The sequence below is a fragment of the Cricetulus griseus genome, chromosome 4 (assembly GCF_003668045.3).
Source record: "Cricetulus griseus strain 17A/GY chromosome 4, alternate assembly CriGri-PICRH-1.0, whole genome shotgun sequence".
Lineage (NCBI taxonomy): Eukaryota > Metazoa > Chordata > Mammalia > Rodentia > Cricetidae > Cricetulus > Cricetulus griseus.
The window spans coordinates 213,270,384-213,278,551 of NC_048597.1; positions in this window are offsets into that span (position 1 = coordinate 213,270,384).

The following is an 8,168-nucleotide window of genomic DNA, read 5'->3' on the forward strand; positions in this document are numbered from 1 at the left end:
TCTTTCGAATGGGTAACGTAATTCTGAACCTCACCCAGGTTCACCGAGGTTTCCTGAGCGCATGCTACTTAGATAAACGTGTGGTCCTTTAAGTGTTATGATAAAGCGTGTGAAGAACCTCCGGCCAATTCCATGGCAGGTGAGAGTGACAGAGGTGGGGAGGGGGGACGGACAAACACAACAGGCAGACAGAAGCTTAAATGAGAAGTTTTATTGGAAAGGGGAGGGAAGGGAAGGAAAGAGAAAAGAGGTAAAGACACACAGAGACCATAGAGACACAGAGAGGACAGAAAAGAAGAGAGAGACAGAAAGAGACCGAGAAAGAGAGGAGCCACAAAGAGAAGAGAGTATAAGTGGGAGGGGATCTTCCTTTTCAAAGGGTCCTTTGCACCTGTGTGCAGACTACTCAACCATGGAACCCTGTGCTGACCAGGGTACTGCCTGAGTGCATTCTGCTGGGTGACAGGGGCAGGCCAGCATAATGCCTGAATCCTTACACTAAGCTTTACTTCATTTTTACTTATGTGTACATGTCTTTGTGAACATACGCCGTGTGGGTGGGGTTGTGCCCTCAGAGGCCACCTAGAGTTGTGACCTGCCTAATGGGGATGATGAGAACTGAACTCAGGTCCTCTGGAAAGTCAGCAAACACGCTTACCCACTAAGCCATTTCTCCAGCTCCCTCACAGTGGTTTGTAACTTTAAAACTCCAGCTTAAATTCACAGACAAGCATGAGGCTACAGTCTGACGCAGCTATTTGATATCTGAGACCAGAGTTGGGTGCTGAGGCTGTAACCTCCCCGAGGGAACAAAAAGAAAGAAATCCTTCAAGTTCTGGAATCATCGCTCAGCTCTTGCCTGGAATTTATGAAGGGAGAGAGGAGGATTTTTAAAAATGCATCTGCAGGTTTTGTCTAGCATACAAGGTCCTCTTCGTATGTATATATGCACATATATTTACTGGTCTTTGCTTTTGTGAAGGTGAAGGCAGAACTAGGTTTGGAAGGGTTCCCTTTAGGATGGACAGACAGGCCAGCTCCCTCATCATCGCTCCCATCTAGATGGTCAGGATAAGGTTTCTAAAAAAGAAATTTATCTTCCTGGTGATTAAAAGACTTAGTACATTTCAAAAGGAAGATATTTTCGCCCCTCTTGTGTTTTGAATGATCCCCCCCTGATGCCAAATAACATAAAAATGCTTAAAAGGACTTCCTGCATATATTTACAACACAAAGGTAAATCCTTGGCAACACCAGGATCCCCTGGGATCTCAATCCTTCCATCGTGGAAAGCAATCAGAATGCCAAATGTCAAATACAGGTGAACTGGAGTGTGGAATATTAAAACTATGTATGCCCACAGGGACTGAATTAGGTTGAGAAAATAATTTCATAATCTCTCAGATTAGTTTATAATTAATTTACAGTTTAATATGAAGCAAATGAATTGAAAGTGACTAAAAATGTCATTGAACAAAGCTGCAGCTCCGCCGGTCTCTTTGTTTAATATCTTTGGATCAACAAGAGCTTAGCTGAGCTGGAGCTCTCCAGATTCCAGGTTGTTCTCCGAAGTGCATTGATTCATTCTGGAAGAGCGGATAGCAAGCTGGCCTGACCTTCCCAAAGAGCAGAACCATTATGGTTACCAAGGAGGCTCACCTGTGCATACACTCTCACATAGACATACACATACATACATAATTGAGGTCAGGCAGACCCCTCCCCCAGCTAGTTATCCACTCTGACCCTCAGGCTCCTCATCTGTGAAATGGCGACATACAGGAAGGCATTATGAATCACTATTTATAAGAAAATGGGCTACCATTGTTCTTACAAGGATTAGCCTTGGAGACTACTGAGGATGGATCTTCTCTTGTGGTCAACATTGGACCTCACCTCACATTTCCCTGGAGAGATGGCTCAGTGGTTAAGAGAACTTGCTGTTCTTGTGGACCCTTCACGGTGGTTTACAATCATCCATATCTCCAGTTCCAGAGAATCTGGTGCCTTCTCTGGGCTCCTTGGGCACAGGCACGTGGGTGACACACACACATGCAGGCAAAACACTCATACAAACACAATTTTAAAAGGAGTTTATGCTTCCCAGGCATCATCTCCCTCCTGTTGAGTGTGGCTTAAGTCCACCATTGGTTGCTACCATTGGTACTTCTTGCACCATTACACATATCTTGCCGTGCTGGTAATTCCTGTGGCTCATACGTGTTACAGCTGTCTAGCATTGTTTAATTGCTTCCTTCCCTTGAAAGCTTGCATAGTATTTTCTGGAACCATGAAAGCTAAACTTCAGGAGAGAGCTTTTCAAGGCAGATCTACTCATCCGAGTCTTGGGTCCTAAGTGTGTGGTGTCTTCAGCAATACGGGCCCAAGCGCAAACCCTGAGAGGCAACCAAGGGCTACATCAATAATCTGTATTGCTTGGGGGGCCACTTGGACTTCCCTGACCAACCATTTGAAAGGAGGGTTCTTGTGGAAGATGGGGCAGGAAGAGTAAAAGCCAAAATACCAGGAAGTCTGCTGGGGAAGTTTCTTCTAGAAATGGTGACATAAACAAAGCTACAAGAGCAGTATCAGGGGACATGCTAGCCAGGAAAAGGGTGATTAAAGGGTGATTTTCCCAGGGTTCTACCTCTAGACAAAGGACTACAGGCAACTGTTGACTTCTGGGAGGAGGGGAACTAGTCTCTTTCATGGATAAGCCCTTTATGTGTTGTTCAGTGCAGAATGTCAGCCCTGACACCAAATACACACAAACAAAAATGGACTCAGCAAGTTGTATTTGTGTGTGTGTGTGTGTGTGTGTGTGTGTGTGTGTGTGTGTGTAGTAAACATTGTCAAAGAAAAAGCTGTTATCAACTTGAGAGTGAGAGAGAGAGGGGAGGGCTTCAAAGGAGGGTAACTGAGGGAGCTGGAGGGGGAGAAGGAAAGGAGGAAACCCTGTAATTCTATTTCAGTTTAAAACATTGTTTTAAATGAACTCATCATCTTCAGTGGTGGACACCTGTATGGTGTGGTCCAGACCCACAGGACTGGGCAAACCCTCAGGAAAACCTGTGCATCAGCTGATGATCATGTGACCGTGTAAGGTCACTGACTGTCAGAGGTATGTGAGTATTGTGTGGGATAATGATGGTGGAGAAAGAGAAAGGCTGGGAAGCCTTACAGCTTTCTGGGTGAACTTTGGCTTTGTGTGGTGATATATTATTTATGATTTACTAAAACAAGAGGCAACAGTTTTATTGAGAGGAGATGGTTTAGAAACTGAAGTCTTCTCACTATTAAAGGGTGACGCAGCCATGGAAGGACAGGCGTACACACATGGTAAATGTTAACAGAGGAGAGGAATTAATAGCCAGGGTTATCAGTCACAAGAGCGCTCATGCAGGGAGCCACAGCTGAGGGAAAATTGGAGGGGAGGCATGAGCAAGGAGGGCCACCAGATGCAAGGAACTGTCAGGCTAAATGACCTAAGTGTTAAACTCTTGTTTAGCATAACTACTTTCCCTGCAGAGGGACTGCTGAGACTTCAGTAGGATATAGAAAAGAGATTAGATGAAGCCCAGTGATTTCAGATGGAGACTGTCTGTTCTATTTGGAGGCAATTTATGTAATAGTGGCCAGCAACTCTCAGAACTTAGGTGTGATATTCATTGGCGTCAGTGGGATGTGTGCTTTGTGCAGTGGGGACAGCGACATTCTTGCGGTAAAAAAGTCATTTTGTTCCATTTTGATATAAAGTGAGAGTGAAAGGCAGGCCCCATGATGCTACATGGCTAATAAAACTGCAAAGGCATTTCAGCCTGGGCATAAAAGATTATTTTAAGCATCATCTCCCAGCTCCTCCGTTACTAAGGGAATCCTGTCTCAGCTCAGCGGTGTAGATGGGCAAGTTGCCATGACAATGCTTCTGGGCCTGATTGGAGTCTAAATGCCACAGATGGAGAAACCACTGTCACCACATGACTCCCGAGCAGCTTGGCAGCCCTCTCCCCATCCTTTGTAGTTGGCTCACTCCCCCTGGACGCACCTCAGCTGCTTGCCACGGGAGCATGCAGAGACAGAGGAAAGGACCCTAAGATCAGGAGCCCGCCCTGTCTGATAGATTCCCTTTTGTCCTGGACTCAGTTGCTCATGCCGGCTCATTGATTGTCTTGTTCTCCCACCCTTTGGACTAACACACTCTTTTGGCCTTGCCTTTGTCTCTCTAAATGGAAGAGGTACTAGATCTATATCTAGAAACTTCTCTAGAGCCAAGAAAAATAGGGAACAAATCATATTGTCTCTCTTGCAAACCATCTGGACTTAGTCTGAAAGTATTCACTGGCTCACTCAGTCATAGCAGTCAGCCATCAATTGGACCCTACAAGAACGGAAAACCAACCCTACTCATCCTCCTGGGCCTATGGTGCCTGTGTCACTGAAGATGCTCACAGTGTCTTCCAGCCCATGAGCTCTTGCTATCGTGTGCCTTTGCCATGTTTCCACTCAGAGTGACCATTCTCCTGGAATTTGGACCAGCATGTGGTGGCAGTAAAGTCACAATATGCGTCTCACAAGGCTAGGTGAAACTGGATTACACAATCTATGTGTGTCCACTTGTAAGGCTTGCTCTTGGAAGGCAAACAACATATGTGAGGAAGCCAAGCAGAGAGCAGACACAGGTTTCAGCCACGAAAGTAGTGATTACCCATCTACCACAACTTAAGGAGTAAATGAGCCTAAAAGATTGTTTTGGCCCCCAGCTGACATCATGCCACATCTTTGTTATGGCCAACACCTGAGAAACTACGGGAGAAACAAGCTCTCCTTACTGTGTCCTTTCTACAACCCTGGCAAAGAGAATACACTCAGTGGTTGTTCTGTGCTCAAAGGCTCAGGCTGGTTTATTGTTTTGCAGGAATTGTGTTCCCTGTATTTATAATACCCTTTCTCTACTCCTGGAAAACTGTCCTCTTCCCCCAAGGAATAATTCACATTGCCTCCTCTATAGGAATCCTTTACTCTACTTGGACAAGCACTTTTTTGTCTGTTTGCTTCCCCCTCTTCCCTGCTGTGAGCTCCTCTTGAACTGATATTTTTATCCCAGTGTTTAAGAGTAGAAGATAAGTGGAAAAGTTCTTAGTCAAGGGAGAAAGTTACCTCTTCCTTGGGTACCAAGCAATTACAAATATACATAGAGATCATTGCAATCATGGCCTGGCACCAGGAAGGAGACAAGCCAGATGGCCTCGACTGAAGGCATGTGGTTCCCTGGTATGTGATGTTCTGTTTTCTGTCGCTAACATATTTATAACAATAATTTTTTAAAGAAATGCACATTGGCATAATTACATTAAATCTCACAACCACACTAAAAACAACAGAAGGGGACAAGATTCTGGGAAACTTTAAAAACATGCCATGCATGTTTTTAGATCCACGTTGGTGATGGCTTCCTCTAGCTGTTGCTGTTCTTCTCATCCTTCCTTTCTCCTGCTCCACCCTCATCTTTTGTGTCTTCTTCTTCCTCTTCTGCTTCCATTCCTTTCCCTCTTACTCTCTTCACTTTGTCATTTTTCTTTCTTCAAACCAATTTCCATTTGCTAGTTTCTTGAAACCCTAATCCAGTAAAAATAAAAATTCTATCCAGAAAGTATTCTGGTGAAATTGCAAATGTGACTTGATCTTTCTGGGGAGCATAGACACGAAGTTCATTTGCTTGGTGGATAAGCATCAGGGGATTTTACACTATGGATTTGTAGGCTTTTGATCCCAGTCAGCAAAGATATCTCCAAGTTCAAAAATGTTTAAAGTGAATTTTGTCTATTCCATTACTAGAGATGTGATCCATCTTCATAAAATCTCTAATAATTTGTAAATATTCTAATTCTCTACAACTTAAAAAAACAGTCTTGGATAATTTAATTAAATGGGTAAAGCTAATTTGTTGAAGGTTTTAAATTCCAAGTATAAAGGTATGTTATTAAATAATGAATAAATGACTACTAAAATATAATTGCCTGATAATGAAATTGTCATTATTTTGCAATAAGCCAACCACCCAGAACACATCACAAATATTGTTAAGACTTCATGCCAGAACCAAATGGTAGGAACACACAGGAACAGTATATCTAATGAAGCTTTGCTTTGAAATGACTCCTATGGTGGTTCTCATTTCTGGGCATGGATATAGTAATTCTGAATTGGAGATACATTAATTCTTGCTTTAATAAGCAGAAAGCTTCTTTTTCATCAGCTCTCTGAATTAGTGGGGTAAGATCCTCAGAACTGTCATAATAAAAAGAGATTGGGCAGGTTTTCTCTGCTCCAGTGAGAAAATGAAGTCTTACTGAGGCACAGTGGCCTGGGGTCCAGGCATCTAGGCAATTTCTTAGGAATAGCACAAGTTATGGGACACTTGAGATCAATACATGCATTCCCTAAGGAAATCTGTGCTGGGTCTCCTGGGACCTGGACTGTCACTTAGAAGCACACATCAGTGACTAAATCAATAATAATGACAACTCCTAGCTCCAGTAAATTACTGGAACAGTAAATTACGGTTTTGCTTTGATTCACTTCAGCAGCAGTACCTATCACCAGTGTCATAGACACAGTGTCCCCATTCTGGATCAGGTAAAACTTGTTGCTGGAAACAAAGGTCAACATGAATTCTCCCTCATCCTGGGCCATGGCGTGTAATACACTGACTCATTTTCCTCTCTACCCTTAGAGGAGTTCTAAGGCAAGGAGAATAACACAGATGCTACCTGGAAACAAATAAAATGTCTAGGAAAATGCCTCTATGGTGACACTGCCACAAAATGGACCTTGGCTTTATCACTTATTAGTGGGGTAATGTTAGTTATTTAAGTTCTGCAGTCTCCCCTTGCCTACAGTTGCCATAAGGATGGTATCACCACATGAGGTTATCATATTATAAAGATTAAGTGGGAAATATATATGGAGAGAATGAAATGAGCCCTTTTACCACCCATACTGTTGTGTCTACAACAGAAAATCATTAGGCATTTCTAATGTCAATCATTCTTGATGTCCAATTTGGTCTTCCTATTTCCAGAACAAAGATTAAGAAGCCTAATTGCTGAACTGTCTAATTCTTCATAGCATCCATTTGAAAATAAGTTCAATTCCTTGATAGTGCCTTAAAAACACCCAGTGTAAGCCTAAATCTTATAATAAGCCTCTTCTAACTCTCTCCTACACTGACATCCCCAGACATGTGGTCCTTTTTGCTGCATTAAGCTAATTAAACTTAACTTCCTAAGAGTTTATTGTCCTTCTGTTATCATTGACTTATGGACAGTCAGGTACAATACTAAGCACACATTGTTGTACAGTATAGGCATGCAAAATACTAGGTATTGGTGATAGTGGGGAATTTTCCTTATTATCATCTATAGTATATGTAAAGACTAAATGAAAGTGCCTATCTTAAGTATCTGTGAAGCCAGGCAGCTAGGATGAAGTGATGCACTCTTTTATCTAAGGATCAACATATTATTGAGACATGGCCAAGGTACCTACAACAGTGCTTAGCGGGGATGTAAGAACAAGTAAAGATTTTGAGTGTGCAAGTCCAAGCAGTAGACAGGTCCTTCCCTGAACCTTCAAAGTCAAGCTACCCAGATTTTTAATAAAAAAGCAAAAGGAGCAAAAAGAGAGAGAGAGAGAGAGAGAGAGAGAGAGAGAGAGAGAGAGAGAGAGAGAGAGAGAGAGAGAGGAGAGGGGGACACTCATCTGTCCGGGAAAGGGACTTCTGAAGTAGGGAAATGAATCTCCATGGCATACATGGTGGACCGGACACATCAGTAGCAGCATCACAACCCCTCTGAAACTTTGTGATAATACCATTCTTTTCATCAGTCGCACCTGATCTCAAATCCATCCATGAATCGCCTCTCTGGATGATTCAAGCTCAAGATCTTTCACGAGTTGAAGAACTGCCTAGTACTATTTATGCCCAGTCCTGAAAGTTGCATGCCGTTCTCTTGGTTTTGTTCCCATTCTATTGTTAACACACTCCAACCTTATTTCAGTGTTAACTCTACCCATCTGTTTTTGGCATGAACATGAATTTTAAGTCTATGTTCCCTCGTTTATAATATAGAAATAACTTCTCTTCGGGGCTGTTCTTAGGATTAACC